Here is a 13,069-nt window from a genome sequence, read left to right as displayed (position 1 = left end):
GACGAGACAACAACACACACAAAGCTATCCGGTTTCAAATAACAGTAGTCAGAGCAAAGAAATCCCCAAATATGAAACTCTGTATTTTAGTCAATTCTCTCGGTGGGTCTCAAAGAAAAAACAACACACCGTATGAAATATTTATGCTATGTTCTCAAGGAATTTCTAGCCAGCACAGTGGGAGATGTTATGTTGTAAGTGGTTTAATCTGTTTGTAATATTAACCAAATGTGAAAATGAGATGTGCGATATAAAACAACAAGGAAAACCTCTGAACAAAAATCTAAAAACACGTTTTTTATTCTTCTATAAAAGATGCAATAGAACATGTTTGCCACTGCAGTATTTTTTTTTTAAATATACTGATTAAATGTTATTTTTTGTTTAGAATGTTCATGCTAAGTAGGCCATCTTGTGGTCTGTAGTTCCATTGCAAGAAAATAATTAACACGATACACTAGTGTGATCTATTTGCACACGGATCCATAGACAAAATACTGGCTTATCACACCAACTCCACGTAAGATGCACCAAGGCTGTGTTGCAAACACTGGAACTATGGAATATCCTAATTTCCCCACTAAAATGTTATAACAGTAGTAAATATAACACAGTTTAATTCATGTTTTGTGTCAGGCATAGAGCTTTCATTCAGGATTAAACTAAAGCAAAATAAATTCCAGTAAAAAATATCGCCTATAACCCTAATAACATTCAAGACGTCTAAACATACAATGGAGTAATTTGAGCATAAATCAATGTCATTTTATGAACCCGCACCCCTGCCAAATTATATTACAGAGCCTAGTACAATTATTTAAAGAAATCGAACGATATAGTTATGCATATATTAAATTAAATAAATCAGCGATCTCTTACTGATGAATTCCGTTATGAAAATTCGCAAGCAATAGCAGCAGCCTGTGCATTGGTGAATCTCCATTCTGAATTATTTTTCACTTTGTTTTGACGTTTGCACGCATTACACAAGAACAGGTGTTAAAAAGATAATCGCCCACTCGTTCCTGTATTGCACCCTGTACAACTTTCAACACAGAGGGCCATTCAAACATTATGTGGATTACTTCTACAGCACTCTGGTATGTCTGGCCAGTGTGAAAGAGTAGACCAAAAATACACTCCTGAAGGGGCTGTCTCTCGTGTTCCCGCTGCGTACAGGCAACTTCTGCCTGCCGTGGCATGAGCGAGTAATTGCAACGCTGCACTTCTACTTTTACCACTGTGGTTATCCGGCTGGTTGGTACTGTGCTTTAAAGCACTCATCTCATACAAGTAACGTGCATTTAAATCTCGGTCGCGGGTGAACTCAAATCAGTTGTTCATCCAGAGCTGATAAACTTGCTACCAATTTGTGAAAATTCAAAAGTGACTGACTGGCCCCTGCCAGGGGAATATGTAATCAGACCACTGGATTTGGATGGTCAAAAGACACAAGGGCCACCTGATTATTTACTGGACTTTTGTGAAAAAATAACTTCATAGCTCATCGGATTTCTCCAGGATAAATAAAGATTTTGATTCTGATATCTGAGTACAGACACTTTTTGACTTTTTCCATACATTAAACGAAAGATCACGAATATCCTGCATGGCTTTTGATAAAAGCATAGTACTTAGTTGAATAATGGAGTCATTACACATGATTAATGTTTTAAGAATTAGCCTTTAACACTAACAAACTACTATTTATTCCTTCAACCAGTGGTTAAAGCACTGAACAGCAGAGGGGCAACACCATGTGAGGGTGTGGAAGGGTGATGCAGCCCTGTTGATAAACAAAGAATCACCCGCAAGCATCATGGTCAACAGTGGTCACACTTGTGCCTCATAGTAAGAAGGGCCTGGTTTCGATTCTGGATGTGGGCACCTTTCTGTGTGGTGTTTGTATATTCCTTCCCCTATTCTGCATGGGTTTCCTCCGAGTTCTCCAGTTTCCTCCCATAGCAAATTAAAAATAATACAATGTAAGTGGTATTGGCCAAACATACCAATGCTGAAAGATCAATGACTAAATTAGGATTACTGATAGCAACATCGTCCCCTACTGCGAAAACTTGGCAGAACCTTCCTGATAAAGTCTTGAGACTCATGGAAGTTTTCCTGCATATAATAACACAATCTATATGATAATGTATATCCCTATGTGAATCCACTGCTGGATGAAGGCCTGCCCATGCCATGCCTATCATTGGGGCTGTTGGAGCATTCTTCCCCACATATGGTGAATAAAAAAATGTCCAAATAACTTAAAGGATTGTGATGGTGAAGGGGTGCTTTGTACTAGCTCAAACATCACTTGATTTTTTTATATTTTTATATGTAAGCTTGTTTACCCAAGAAAGCCTCACTGAGTCCCAAGACTATTATTCTGGAGGGTTCTGCTAATTGTTTGCAGTAGGGCGTGGTGTTGTTGCTGTGTATAAACCCAATATCTGTTAGATTTTTTTTTTATCTTTGGGATAAAACCAGAGAATCCAGGGGAGAACATACAAACACCACGCAGAAAAGTGCCTGAGTTGGGAGTTGAACCCAGGTACTTTTTGCTGCGAGGCATGATTGTTACCACTGCGCCAACCTGCTGCATAATTATTGCCTGCGAGGTCAGGAACCAAACTCAAATCATTGGGTTCAGAGCAAAGTGCATGAGCCCCTGCACTTGCGTGACACACCCCTCATGGCATACAGAGAGGAAAACGTAAGATGATCAATAAAACCAGCGAGGAAAGTCAAGTAACAGCAAGTCTCAGGAAAGAGACCCAGACTGCACATCAGCAACGATGAATATTCAGAAAATATAATAACAGCGTGTATATATAGAATGTTAAGTAAATGTTTTGACAAGTGTCTGAAAGATTATATCAATGGCTGTATCTATAGTAAGAATTATGCTAATCTGTTGATAACTAGTTTGTAGTAATTAGATGATTAATTCACTAAATTGTGAAAATAAAGCAACGAGAGAGGATCTCTGATTTTGGGAGGTTTCAAAGTATATTAAATAATTAACACGCTTCAATGCTTTACCCAGCAGCCCATTCAACAGGGCACATACACATCTCCAATGCGATCCCCCTCATGTGTACATGCTGCTGCTGCAGCAGAAACAATCACAGTCGCAGCAACGGATCCAGCTACAGCAGCTGCTACAGCAACTTCTACAGCAGCAGCTACAAGTATATATATTTTTTCTTTTCCGCTTGTGTGTTAATCTGTGTTCACCCCGGATATTTTAGAGATGGCAATTCTCTTGCTGTGTATCCTACTGCTGTCCCTCCCGGCCATATCTGGTGCCACACTCAACTCTACAAACAGCTACCCTCATTACTTTGCGTCCATACTTGTTGCTCGATTTGCCACTACACCTGCAAATGAAACAGCTCATAGACACTTATACACTCCATCTTTGTATCCTTTTAAACCCTATCTTTGTCCCATTACTTCACCAGCACTCCTTCAAACTTCATTCTGCTCTTAAAAATAACACCATCTACGAGCTGCTGCTATTCGTCCAAGGTTCGCCGCTCTTCATCCTTTCACAGAAAATACGTGTGCAAACTGTTAATTCTACATTTCTTATTTCTGGGTGGTAGTGAAATTCATCCTTGCCCAAATGTAAAGAACTCGTATAATTCTGCAGATTTTTCTGGCAGAAAAGGTGTTGGTGTTCTACATGTCAACATCAGAGGGCTTGTGACTAAATTAAGTCAACTAAAACTAGAAGTGGCAAATCTTGACCCGGACATTTTTTGCCTAACAGAAACATTTCTCACTCCTGCCGTCAATGACTTGCAGATTACGATTGACAACTACAACCTTTTTCGGCTTGACCGAGGATCTAAAGGAGGTGGAATTGCCATCTATGTTCGTAATACTATTGCATGTTCACCAGCTCACACATTAAAAAATGTTGCTTTGAAGGTTTAGCTCTCAGAAAAACTCTCCTAAATAAACAACAGATATTGGTAGTGTGCTGCTATAGACCGCCTAGTGGGAAGGATGTTGAAGCTGCATCTGCACTGAGAGAGCTTTTTGAGGGCCTCCCAAAATGTGAAATAGTTTTAGTGGGTGATCTAAATTGGAATTGGCTAAACCCGCCGGCCGTGGCCACCAATTTTACATATGAATTTAACCTGTTTCAATTAATAAATGTCCCCACAAGACCCAACCTAAAAAATCCGGGTCAGTCAACTCTGCTTGACGTCCTATTGACAAATGCCCCTCACAATTTTGCACTGACTGGTGTTCTGGGTAATAACCTTAGTGATCACTCCTTCATTTTTGGGGTGAGATCATCAGCCAGACCCAAAGCCCTCCTAAAATTGTTGAGAAGCACTCTTTGAGGCACTTCAGCACTCAGGCATTTACTAATGATGTGCCTCACTCGGATATTGACAAGGTCTGTGATATCCCCAACCTGACTACGGCTTGGGAGACTTTCAGGTACACGTTTCTCCAAATTCTTAACAAACATGCTCCGTTGGTTAGATTTAAAACTAAAGGCAACCGCCCACCATGGTATGATCCTTTGATTACAAAGCTCATGAAAACTATGGACAAGGCTTAGGCATGTGCTCAGAAAAGTAATTTGGTAAATGACTGGCTAGAGTACAGGATTTTAAGGAATAGATGTGTCAAAAAAATACGGCATGCAAAAAATGCCTACTTTTCCTCCACTCTCCTGGAATCACATGGAAATGCCAGGATTTTTTGGAAAACAATCAAATGTATCAAAAAGGCATCCAAAACAGACAATTTGCCCGTTGAGCTTAACCGAAATGGGGAATATTTTTCAGATCCCCAAAAAATAGTTGACAATTTTAACCTTCATTTTTCTGAAGCTGGTAATCTTTTTGATAATGTATTGGGAGTCACCCCTGCTCATGCAAATTCCTACACCCCTGTCCAAACATTAAACGAATTTAGTTTCCAGCCAATCCACGAAAGTAATGTTCTGAAACAGTTGTCCTACCTCAAAGGATCCTCCTCTACCGGAGCAGGTAGTTTTCCCGTCTTTGCTCTACTAACGGTTGGTCACCTAATATACAAACCTATAGCCCATATTTTCAACCTGTCCATCAAAGAAGCATCAGTTCCTCTAGAATGGAAACATTCCTATGTCCGTCCACTTCACAAAGGGGGCCCTAAAGATGATCCCAATAACTACCGACCTATCTCAATTTTGTCCCCATTGATGAAATTTTTGAAAAATTATTCAACTACCAAATTAGCAGTTTCCTGTCCACCAACTATCTACTACATCTAAAACAATCTGGGTTCCGAAAAAAATACAGCACCACATCTGCTGCATTAGACTCTCTGAATCAAATTCACAGTAGCCTTGATAATAAGCAGTACTGTGCCTGTCTTTTTCTTGACCTGTCCAAAGCTGTTGATACAGTAGACCACAACACCCTGCTTGGTAAACTAAGTTGCCTTGGTTTTTCCAAAAACACAGTAAAATGGTTAAAAAATTACCTCTTTTCTCGCACCCAAACTGTATTCACAGATGGTTGGAGGTCAAACAGTGTTAAGATGACAAAAGGGGTTCCACAGGGTTCCATCCTCGGCCCCCTCTTGTTCTCTCTTTATGTCAATGACTTGGACACTGACCTGGATCATTCCAGGGTAAATCTTTTTGCAGATGACACGATACTGATTACTGCTGGCCGCTCGCCAGATGACGTGATTGCTAAGCTCCAGGGTGATTTCAACAAACTACAACATCAGCTAGTTGCTCTTAAACTAGTCCTAAATACCTCCAAAACCAAGGTGCTATGCTTCTCACCGGGACTAAAGCGGAAAGTTATTTTTCCCAAATTACATTCCTTAAATAATTATCAAATAGAGCAAGTCAAGACCTATAGGTATCTTGGGGTCATCCTGGATTCAAAACTGAATTTTGAAGATCACATTGATTATATTGGTAAAAAGACAAAAATAAAAATTGGTTTTCTGTATCGACACAAGCACTGCTTCCCCCCAATGTTCCGTTTGGAATTGATAAAAGCTACCATACTGCCTCTACTTGATTACTGTGATATCGTGTATAAATCAGTCCCGAGTACTGAAGAAGCTTGATTCCATCTATCACTCGGCCTTAAGATTTGCATTGAACTGCCCATATAGGACTCACCACTGTGATCTCTACATTGGGTCAAACTTAACATCTCTTAATGTTCGACGGCTTATTTATTCACGATGTACTTATAAAAAAATCCGCAGACTACCTGCTGGATCTTCTCTCTGTTTCAAAGAACAAATTTGACCTCAGGTCTTGGCTCATCTACCAGCTTCACATTCCCTATTGCCGTACAAAAACCGGAGGAAGGGCCTTTGCTATTGATGCCCCCAGGGTCTGGAATGCTATTGCCAATAAACTGCAACTTGAATCACTACCTATGAGATCTTCACTCAAAACTGCTCTAGAGGCGTTGTACACTTCTAGCTGCCACTGCTATTCAGTGGCCTAAAATAAAATAAAATGTTTCGCTCCGGATGACCGCTGCAAAGTATTATCTGTATTTTGATTGAGTGTGCTGATCTTAAAGGTGTATTGAAAAATGTCATACTCCGACTAATGCTCCTGTTGTTTGTGGAGTGACTCATGCAGTCAGCTGTGGCTCTAGGGTTTGGTGTTACATGTTATTTATGTAGTTTATTGTTACAAATTCGTTGACAGTTCCTATGATCACTGTTACATTGCATTTATGGCTTTATTTTGGTGATTTCTAAAAGTTTTTTGGTTTGGCCATGTTTTTGTTTATTGTAGTACGGAGTTAGACTGATGGCCTTAATCTAAGTTTTCTTGTTGTTGTTGTTTGACTTGCATCCCACTGGGATTTTTGCACACAGCGTTGGTGTACGGTGCTATTTCAGGAATATTTTGATGTTTTTTTCCTGGATTTTCTGTTTGCACATGCACAAAGTCATTTTAAGATGTTTTCTTGTTCATGTTTTTGTTTTTTTGTTTGTTGCGGTTGCACCCGATTCAAGATCCGAATGGCTCACAGGGCTATACCAAATAAAGGCAACTATGAAACGAAACTATGAACACTTTAATCACCTCCCATATAGTAACCCACTGTAGTCTGCACGCCTTGAATGGAAGCGGAATAGAAAAACTACACAAACTATCTCCCTCTCGTCGTGGCTAATAGACCTCGACATTGGCATTTAGCTCCTGAACAGTGTCACTATAGCCAAGAATAAACTGCCCCCAACGCTCCGTTGCACATTTCCTCACCTCACCTAAAACTGCAAAACAAATGTTTCAGTGATTTGCTAGAAGTTGTTTCGATTTGCAGCACAGAACAAGGACAGAAGAAGGAGCCCTCTGGTAAACAACATGTCGAGGGTGCCTTACTCAAGACAACCTTCCTCTCCATGGCTAATGTCGTTGCTTACCCATGCACCCGGCCAACAATATACTATCCCACTTCCACCTCAAAGTTCATGATCATAAATCATCTCTACAACCTTAGAAATGAAGTATACACGTTCTATTCGAATTATGCAGACCACCAGTTCAAAATAACTGCATGTGTGATAATTTGATCACTGTAGACCAACTAAACAACTGAGAAATGTGGACAACAGGCAGCAGTGACACGGCTGCACATTTTCTCAAGCTTTTGAGTTGGTGGTTCCAAAAATACAACATGTACATGCAATGCACATCAATGTGTGTTAAATAAATTTTTCCAGCCTATTTTTTGGCCGTCAAGGGTTTTCTCATCATTTACAGATTTGAATGATTCCTTTCACCATATGCCTTTGCTTGTTATTACAATACAAATAATTCCCTTAACCCAGGAGAGCCTCAGCCTCAAGACTCGTTGTCAGGAGGGTCCCGCATCAAAATGTCTTGCCAGTTCCATTAATGTTTGAATTCAGAAGCGGACAACACTCAAATAACCACGAACACTGATCCAAGGATACATTTTTATGTTCTGCCATCTCCTTGCCACCTCACAACAGCTCAATCAGAAAGTAAAGAATCCTAAAATATATCAAACACATACTTGTGTTTGTTGATAATAAAAAAATACTGATACTATCACTTGCCCAACAACATAAATACAAAAAATAAAACACAATTTGGTGGAATACAGTGCAGTACATTTCATGAAGCCTTGTAGTCTTCGTTAATATTTAAGTACTGTATAGTGACCCACAAGGGAAAGCAAAAGATTCCCCTGGAACACACCTACACGTGCACATATAAAACCGCTGCATGAACGTGCTTGCCATGCACATCTTGGACAATGCACCACACATAGTTTATGCAGCCTACTTCCAACTCCATAGCCTTGTATTATGCCTTTGGAATAAACAATCAATGCTGTTTTTAATTAAATGAAGCATATTTCACACTCCCACACTGGCCTTCTGAAAGAAAATTATGCTTAAAATTACAGAGCATGCTCAGTATTTCATCTTAAGAATGTTGATAATACCATGCATTTAAAGTGATGCTGATTATATTAAAAGCTACTTATTATCTATCTGCTCTGTATTGAAAACAAAGTCAAAATGCTAATTTCAGCATTGAACAGAAACACTAACGACACATTTGGAGAAAGTGCATTTGGTCATGACCAAAATCACATACGGCTGCCTGGATTAGATCCTATAATCTCGGTCGTGCAGGCTCAGTGCGCTGATGTCTGGGCCACCTGGCCCCCTCATTACCAACTTAGTCTTTATCAAAAGATTATTATTGAAATCACCCCTCCAGAAAGGCACGGTAAGATGGCAACAACTTTACAGAACATAATGTGCTAAATGTCTTATTTTTTCTCCAAAAGTATTTTATTAACGATTCAGGCAAACACAGAGACTATGAAAGGGGGCTGACATCAGCAACAAACACATTACGGATTACAGTGCAATGGAAACCTGTCTAAACCGCACGTTTCAATAAACTGTTTCAATAAACTCTACAACCCCCTGGTGTCTTCCTAAGCTCTGATACCCCTGTAGGAGAAGAAAATAGGGGGGGGGGGTGGCAAAAGGGTGGGGGTGCCTAAATGCCCTCATGAATGCTCTGACGAATCAATACCCACCGGAGAAGAGGTAGTGAAGGGAGTTCCATGTTTGGTGGAAAGCTTCCTCCCTGTCCCTTAGTTTTGCACTTCAATGCTCTAAAGCAGAAATTGTTGATAATGTATTGGCCCATTCCTGCAGTGTTGGGGGAGCGTACTATTTCCAGTTGACTATAATAGTGCATTTTGCCATAACAATAAAAAAATTTGGGATAATGTATTTGCTTCCCTGGAAAGGCCTTGAGGTTTCAACCCCAACAGGGACGTCTCTGGTGAAGGTGAGATGCTTGTTTTGTGTAAATGTGTTATTTTTGAAGCGATATTCTAGTGGCAATGGCTGACTGAAAAGCCCTCATGGAAGAAGCGTTGTCCAACTTCGCAGCTCATATGCTGCTTCTGTGCACGAGCCAAACTTCGAAATTGACCTCTGAACATCGAGGAAATGGAGTATTGGACAAGAAAGCACTCAATGTTATGTGTGGCCACTTGCGGCAGAATATGCAAAATATTAAAGAAAAATGAGAGAAGAAAAATCACAAATCAAGACTCTTGATCAGCTTTTTCAGAAGGCTCCTGCCAAGTAGGCGATGATATTGCCACTGTGTGAAATCCTAAATGAGCAATTTACAGGTAATATTTCAGAATTTGTATGTTTGGGCAATACCATTTACATTGCTGGTTTTTTTTGTAGCCTGTGGAGGAAAACCATGCAGAACAAAGGGAGATCATATAAACTCCACACATAAAGGTGTCCGAGTCAGAAATAAACCCTGGTCCTTTTTGCTGTGAGGCACAAGTATTAACACTGCACCACCCTGCCGCCCACGAGTTCGCAATGTTCAGTGTTTTGATATGCAATTCACATTATTATGTCAGTGGATGCTGTAAATCGGCCAGGTTGAAATAATCTATGAACCAATACCATTTTAACCACAGCAAGAATCAAACTTAGCTCTTTGTACAAAACGGCAATCCACTATGAGCCAACACTGTCCAGATAAGTTCCCTCAACTTATGAGCACGGTTCCCACTGATTCCATCCGATAGGAGCCCCCAGAACATACTTCACGTAAGCAAACCACGTGCGTTCTGATGTCGTGACCTATTGTCTATTAATAAATGCACTCCAATTTCACCACTGGTTCAAGGCAGCCAACCAAGAGAAATGAGCACTACCGAACGTATGTTTGAGCAGGCAGGCATGAATGTAGACTTGAGTACAAACAAGTGAGCCTTCAGTTACACGGTGTGCACAGTGACCGAGATGAATATGATGGTTTATGTGCGTATATGTTGGGGGGGTTTTCAACAAAAGTGGCGTCCTAAAACAAACTTTATAAACCACGTATAGTTTTTATGGGCAACCCGAGCTATCCTCATAGTAGTACTTTAAAATGCACTTTGGGTAATATTTATTGTACAATATTACCTCCTCAGAGGTGGCCATGCAGCAAACTAAAAAAAATACTTTTTCAGTCACTGAATCCACCTACTCTCAACGAAAGTCGCATTCGTGCGTTACCAAATTTTTTCCAGGGCTCTCCAGCATTATATGTAACATTAGGGTATGTTCTGTATAAATACACCATTGATTTGAGTGAATAGTGTAAATAATTATTAAACACAAATACCACACTATACTGAAGTAGGGCGAGATGGCATCCTAATTAAAAAATGGGGAGCCTGTCAATCTCCAGAGCATGCGCTCCTCGATCAGATTCAATAGAAAAAACGTAATTTCCTTCTCTGAGGCACTGTACCCCGGCTCTAATTCAAAGAGGCATTGATGATTATCGATTATCTGAGCTCACGACAATTGCATAGAATGATGTAATAATCAAAACATTTGAATTTGTATGTGACATGTAACAGGATTATGTGATCCTGCAGTCACTAGAAGCTGCTAAATTAACACAGTGGTTAATAAAATAGACAGGTCTTGAACCAAATTGTAACCCTGCATTGTGATAATTGGTTGACTCACAAGGCGTGAAATATTAAACCCATACTAAACAGCCTTGCTCGACACGGGAAGGACTGCGGTTTACGTCTCTGGTTCAGATTACATTTTTTTTAAAGGTTAAAACAGCATCAAATTTGTAATGCTTATTTTGCTAATGTGTAAAAAAGAAATGTCCCACCAATTGCCAATTCACTGCTGGATAATGGTTCAGATGTTAAAATAATAAGCCACTTTGTTGAGCTATCATTAGTGGCCAGTTCGCTTTTGCAAAATAAATTAATACCTCAGTGGGCTTTGTGTGGCAGCAAAAGGATGTTTTTTTGTTTTATTTGTATGTGTTGGGCCAATTTGTTTACCTTTTCTTGCACTATATTCTTGGCTCTTTCAGTAAAGTCACGTAGAAGGGAAACAATAACATAATAAAAATATAAAACATATTTATAAAAATATAAAACATATTGATATTTGTATTATTTTATTGTTTCCCTTCTATGTGACTTTACCGAAAGAACCAAAAAAATGTAAAACATTTATAAAAATATAAAAATATTTATATTTTATTATTCTATTGTTTCCCTTCTATTCTACGCGACTTTACCGAAAGAACCAAGAATATGAATCCCTGCATTCACGAAAGCTTTAAATCAAAACTTTATTGTACTGTCATGTTTTTGTTTTGTTTGTTGTTGTAACGTTCTTACCTGCCCCGACTGGACATCTGTGAAAAAAAGCTTCATAGCTCATCGGATTCCTCCAGTATAAATACATTTTCTAAAACTGACTCACCGCTGATATTGGCCATGGTAGGAAATCAAACTCTGGTAGCCAGGTTTACACCATTAGTGCGCAAACACCTGCACCACCATATCAAGTACATGACTGTTTGGGGAACTTACCTTGCAAATATTTTGTTTGCAAAAAATGTAATAACACTTTAATCGACCGTTTACGTTATATGACTGTAATATCCGTGCGTTATAATACATTACGATATTATTAGGGTTATAGAAATTACATTAATTTAAACATTTACCTACCTTCAGTCAGGCGCGCATGTCACAGCATCCGCAACTCAGCCGTGCACGCTTTCCATGTTTCTTCAAACTGTCGGGAGGTTGTGCTGCAATTTATAACAAGAAACTACTTCCAGGACCTATGAATAATAAGAATAATAATAATAAAAGACCTTGAGATTGCACTCATCTTTATAAACAAATTACATTTTTTTACGTAATTTTCTTTCATTATAAAAATCCAAACAACATAATTTTTGCCGGTAGATTATTTTCCAAAGTAAGTCATTAAAGGTAAGTTTTTTCGAAAAGAAAAGTAAATTGAGCTATGCCAAGCGAATTATAAATTGTAGGAAAATAAAATTCCTTAGCCTCTAATTTGGTTAATTTTGCTCATACAATTATAAACCATCAAAGACAATGTTACATCAAAACTTAATTCAATTACCGTGAAAAAATTATGCTCCTGCTAAAAAGAAATGTCCAATATTCTTAGAGAACATTAAATCAGATCTGAATTTTTTTGTCATTAAAATAGAAAAAAGAAATGTCATCTCTTTTGTCCAAGGGTACTGAAAAAGGCACTCTAGTTTAATAATGTACATAGCAGCAGAGCATTGCTAATTCATGATAATAAAAAAACTACAGGTTTTAGTTATAAGAGAGATATTAACATTAACTTATGTCAAAATTGGGCATCGGCTATGGCTAAATATAAATCAATTAATAACATTTTACTGGTACCAAATAGAAGATAACTTTACACCTTCGTAAACATATCACACGAGGATAGTGTCAACAATTTGGAAGTTCAGAAAACAAAATGTAGATATCAATCAATCTTTATTTTGTATCGCTTGTCATGAAAAGGTGACCTCAAGGCGCTTTACGGAATGACATAAAAATAAAACATTGTAAATATATGCATCACACAAAATAACGAGAAACGCGTATGAAAATGGTGTAAGATATCAAAGTTAAAATCAATCAAATATATTTTTCAACAGTGTGATCACTAAAACATAAAT

General features: G+C 38.7%; 1 protein-coding gene across 1 annotated transcript in view; it reads right to left on the bottom strand.

Moving 5' to 3' along the window:
* The window catches only part of LOC103091711 (estrogen receptor), a 98,009-nt gene extending 85,507 nt beyond the window's left edge, over positions 1-12,502 (bottom strand). Inside the window, exon 1 of the mRNA XM_032956080.2 lies at positions 12,066-12,502. The gene's annotated coding sequence lies outside the window, so the exon portion shown is untranslated. The remainder of the gene's footprint in view (positions 1-12,065) is intronic.
* Positions 12,503-13,069: the final 567 nt, after the last annotated feature.

This window comes from Petromyzon marinus, chromosome 17 (genome assembly GCF_048934315.1).
Source record: "Petromyzon marinus isolate PM22_M1 ecotype Great Lakes invasive population chromosome 17, UKy_Petmar_22M1.pri1.0, whole genome shotgun sequence".
Lineage (NCBI taxonomy): Eukaryota > Metazoa > Chordata > Hyperoartia > Petromyzontiformes > Petromyzontidae > Petromyzon > Petromyzon marinus.
The sequence above is the reverse complement of the archived record's forward strand: the minus strand, read 5'-3'. Positions and strand labels throughout refer to the sequence as shown.